Here is a 5,513-nt window from a genome sequence, read left to right on the forward strand (position 1 = left end):
CTAGTACCACTGGTTAAGAAAAGGCACAACAAAATGTGATACATTTAAAATAACAAGTTAAATCTGATCTCTTTTTTAAAAAAAAAGAAATAAAACTAAAAGGTTCGGAAACAATCTAGAAATACCTTCAAGGATCAGGTCAAACTCCTGGGCAAGTGGGGAGCTATCTGCGAAAGTGTAAAAGGGACCTTGGAAAAATTAAAATGCTAAAACGGCAGACTTTAGCAGTTTAGAACAAAGGACAATATAAGTTGAACTTATGACTTTAGATATGGTGGTTGAAGAACCACAGAAAGTGAGATTAAATGGCCTTGAAACGGGAACATTTGAGATAACGGAAAGCAGCTTTCAAAGCCTACGTGCTAGACTCTGTTCTAGTTATGGAAAAGACATTTGAGATAATGGAAAGCAGGATTTAAAGTAAATCCCAAAAAGGCACAAATCGGACAAGCCATGGTACACAAAATATCCCAAGGAACTAGGACCATGTCCAATGACAGGAAGGAGGCCATTCGGATTATGCCCCAACCAAAAACAGTCCGAGGGGTGCGTAAGTTACTGGGGCTCTTTAACTATTGCAGGAATTTTGTACCTAACTTCACAGCAATTGCAGAACCCATACAGCGGTTAGTAAAAGGGGGAAAACCATCCTTAGAAACTATAGAGTGGGGCCCCGAACAAGAAGCAGCATACGGTAATCTGAAGGAAGCTCTAATGTCAGCTCCAGGGCTGGGACTCCTGAACATGGATCTCCCGTTCTATATATATGAATTGGACCCTTAAAACTGCCTTGAGCAAGGCAATGAGGTTACCAGAAGGAATAGTGACAGGAGGAGCTGACTTAGGCCTCCTATGACACAGAATCAGAAAGTATAAAGGTACGACAGATGGACTTTTTAGAGGATTAGGATCGATATATGCAATATTAGGGGCACTGGCTATAATAAAATGGATCTGGAAAAGGACACATGCCCGGAGAAACGGTGCAAACAATCTAGTTGAAATTGAAATGTTAAGACGAACTAAAAACCTGGAATATCTAGGATGTGTTTTATCAACAGAATATAAATGTGATCACCACCGCCCTTCCGATTCTACAAGGATAAGCTACAAGGCTGCCCCTAGGAGGCCCAGAAGCATATATCCACACCAGAGGGTACAACAACTACATAAATCAGTCCCTTGGGGGCGGCATCAGAGTGTCAGGAGTGCTTATTTTGAAGCCACAAGATAAGTGTGTAACAAAATGTTACCTGAATATTGTAAACCAGGGGAATTAACCTTGGGAAAGTGTGTGGTAGTTAAACCTGGAACAGAAGTAATGTTGTTATTTGACTGTTCAGCATGAAATGTTACCTGTGAGCATAAATTTAACAGCCCAATACCTGCCAAAAAAGTTTAGCCCCAAGACTAAAGCGTTGTACACACGATTGCTAGACATAATCCTGAGAAAAGCAGCTGAGACACAGGAGGAAGACAGAGGAGATCTATAGGGAATGATGTATTAGCTGGAGTAAGTACAGGGACCTCTCTAGTAGATGCACTAGATATATAGGTGATCCAGGCAGGAGTAGATAGATTGAGGGTAACGATGGAGGTACTAATGAGGAAACAGGCCAGGATAGGGGTAGAATCTTCAGAGTTAGGATCTAAAGCATCCAAAATACTGCTAGAGGGTATATCCATATTGGAAGGCCATGCATGAACAATAAGCAGGAATGAGAGGATGATCCTGAGGACAGGAAAAGAGACACATGTCATGCCTATGGGAGATGGATGATTGGTCAGGTGAGACACAATACAAACTGGGCGAGTTCCAGATAGGATAAATAGCACCCAGTTGAAAGAAATGGGCCATTAGATGCCTGTACCCTGAAAGGAATGACTAGGGTGTATGCGATTACAGGAGGATGTGAGGAGATACAAACATAATAAGGGAAGTATCTTTATCTGAGTGCCGGAGAGAAGGAAGCCTAACTATATGCCCTCACCCAGTGGGAGATGGGAGCAAGGATAGCTGTGGGTTTGACAATACTACGGAAGGATGTGTCATTGGAATAAGCCCTGCCCGAACCAAACCCACACATTACACCTATCAAGAGCAAGGAGAATACTAGCCTGGGAACTTATGATTAAGGAGGCTTGACTTATAACATTACAATACCTAACTTTTGCTTTACTCCCAGAGTATCGGTGGCAATGGGAAGAGCACGCATGACCTATATGCATGCCAGGAAGACAATGACATTAAATATAAGCGATGAGATTAAGCAAGATATTGATGATTACATGGAAGAGCAAGCACCAGCAATTCCCCTGTTACTTGAAGATTTAACTGAGCTCAAAGGACTATTAAGAAATAACATTAAAAGATATCATGAGCTGAAGGATAAAGGCAAAGAACTGAACAGCGAAATAAAGGATAACCTGAAAAACCCGCCTTGATACTTGAGATTATACATCCATGGATAAGGATCCTTTCACATACTCCAGTGGCAGTACCGATAGTAATAGCCTTGAGTTGGTTGGTGATGTTATGTAACAAGTGCAAAGGCAGGAGAGGCATACCCGAGTAAAGTTACAAGATAGGGATTAGAATTATATCCTATGTATTAGTTCTAGTGCAGCTGATAGTGGTGCTGATAATCCTGGGAGAATGTGCAGGCAGATACAAGAGACACAGAGCGAAGAAGTTGGTCAAGGCCCGTAACCAAGAATGCAGAAAGCCTTTGCTAGTTCCAAAGAGGGGTAATCAAACACAAAGACGGCATGAATACCTGATATTAGTCGTGAGTGTCCCAATCCTATCGCCTAATCAACAAAACCGAGGCGGGAGAACACGAATCAATAAGGCAGGGAAAGGAAAATTGTTGTTCATGGTGGGTATTAGGGGTTACTACCTGATCAAATGGGGGATTGTAAGGGCAAAAAACCTTAATTAGGGGTAAAGTAAATCAGTGTAATTAAAATAAAGTAAGAAAGACTGAGTAAGGTTTAAAATGCGTTCATGGTAGAATAGCTGAATTAGGCAGAAAAACTAAGGTCAGAGAAATTCTCTTAGGAGATAAGAACACCCACAAGATTTATGTAGACAGCTCACAGAAATATTGAGAAGGCCACAATGTTCCAGACACAGGAGATAAGACGGCCAAAAGCCTCTTTAAAGCAGAGTATAACCAGACTCTGCCAAAGATAACAAGCTTGGGAAGACATTCCCAGGAAAGTGCACATAACTTGCGGGGGCTGTTCCCTAGCAACAGCTGTCAGAACTGAATGTACCAATAGAATCATTAGAAATTACTGTAACCAATGAAATTGCCTGTAACCTGTATCAACCAATGTATTAGTAGTAGGTGGGCGGGGACTTGTGGCAAATAACCAATGGAACACTTCCCCGCCTAGTTTCTGTATTTCGACTCTATAAACATGTAAAGCCTGTCCTGTGAGATTGGTGTGGAGAGCACTCAGTAACGGTACTGATGTGGCCAGATCTCCCTTAATCAGGTTTTAATAAACAATTATTTTCACTATAAAAGACCTTTTGTGTGAGTGTTATATTTTTAATACTCCACAACAAGTGGAAATATCCTCTTTGCATCTACCTTGTTGAGCCACTCATTATCTTATGTTTTGATAAGATCACCTCTCATTCTTCTGAACTTCAATTTGTATAGGCCCAACCTATCTTCATAAGTTAACCCCCTCATCTCTGGAATCAACCTAGTGAACCATCTCTGAACAGCCTCCTATGCAAGTATATCCTTCCTTAAATACAGAGACCAAAATACAGAGTCCATTACAGGCAAAATGCCGAGCAAACCAGCAGCACATTGGCACCTTAACAGTGTCTCATCAGTCTACAGGCTTTTCTTAAATAGATTTGCTGAGTGGATATAAACTTAAACCAGGTTTGCAGGCGTGATGCTCTATTCACATATTGAAGCTAGAAGAGATCCTGTGGGGTATATGCTAAATGCAGTAGCTGAAAGTGATTAACAGACTGGGTTTTGTGTTTAGTTAGCCCGGGCATGTTACCAATACCAGCAAAATCGAAACCCATGGAATAACGGGGACAGTGGCAGCATGGATAGGAAAATGGCTAAGTGACACAAACAGAGTAGTGGTGAATGGTTGTTTTTCAGACTGGAGGAAGTGGTGTTCCCCAGGGGTCAGTACTGGGGCCACAGTTTTTTTTGATCTATATTAATGACTTGGACTTGAGTGTGCAGGGCACAATTTCCAAATCTACAGCTCACACAAAATTAGGAAGAATAGTGAACAGTGACGAGGATAGTGATAGACATCAGAAAGACATAGACAGGCTGGTGGAATGGATGGACATGTGGCAGATGAAGTTTAACGTAGAAAAGTTCAAAAGTGATACATTTTGGTAGGAAGAAAGAGGAGAGGAAATATAAACTCAAGGGTACAATTTTAAAGGGGTGCATGAACAGAGAGACCCAGGAGTATATGTGAACCAATCGCTGAAGGTGGCAGCGCAGGTTGAGAAAGCGGTTGCAAAGACTTACGGGATCCTAGGCTTCATGAATAGAGGTATAGAGTACAGAAGTGTGGATATAATGATGAACCTGCATAAAATATTGGTTCGGCCTTGTAATGTCTGTAAGCTTGAAATGCTTGTAGCTCCACACTGTGGATGTGGACGTATTGTGTACTGCAACTGTATAGTTAATCATTAAACAGAACAGGCTTTCCAGAGAGTTCAGAGAGAGCAGTCTGCATGTTAGGAAGCTGTGTGTGCTGTGCTCTGTGAACACATCACATTTGGCGGCGAGATGGGAGATTTTTCGGAGGTTTAAAGCTTAAATTTTGTTGGTGAAGGATTCAGCCAGCCGATAGAAGACTTTGGAAGTTTCTGTCTTTGAAATAAAAGCTACAAAATCCGAGGTAAAAAAACAACTCACAGTGTGAACAGCTAGAGATTAAAAATGGCAGGTGTAATCAGATATTTGGATGAATATAGACACGACCACATAAGGTGTATGTGGATCGACTAGAAATGTATTTCATTGCAAATAACATAATTGAAGTTCCAGACAATGCAGTCCAGAACCAGGCTGTGTTGGAACATAAGAAAGCGATCTTCTTATCAGTGGCAGGTTCAGCATTATACGAAACCCTTGTAAATCTGCTTGTGCCTGACGAGCCAAAGGACACAACACTTAAAGAGATTTTAATGAAGCTGGAGCAGCACTATAACCCCAAACCGATAGAAATTGCTGAAAGCTATCGTTTCATGATTCGGAATCAAAAGGAGGATGAAAGTATCGCTGATTACATCATAGCATTAAAAAAGCTATCGATGCACTGTAATTTTGGAAACTTTCAAAACCGAGCATTACGGGATCGTTTTGTTTGTGGGGTGAAAAATGATGCGATCAGAAGGAAGTTATTGATGACGGATGACTTAACTTTTGAGATTGCTTGTCAGACAGCGAGGTCGATGAGCATGGCCGAACAATATTCCCGAGAATTAAATAATAATTACGGTC

This window comes from Pristiophorus japonicus, unplaced genomic scaffold (genome assembly GCF_044704955.1).
Source record: "Pristiophorus japonicus isolate sPriJap1 unplaced genomic scaffold, sPriJap1.hap1 HAP1_SCAFFOLD_29, whole genome shotgun sequence".
Lineage (NCBI taxonomy): Eukaryota > Metazoa > Chordata > Chondrichthyes > Pristiophoridae > Pristiophorus > Pristiophorus japonicus.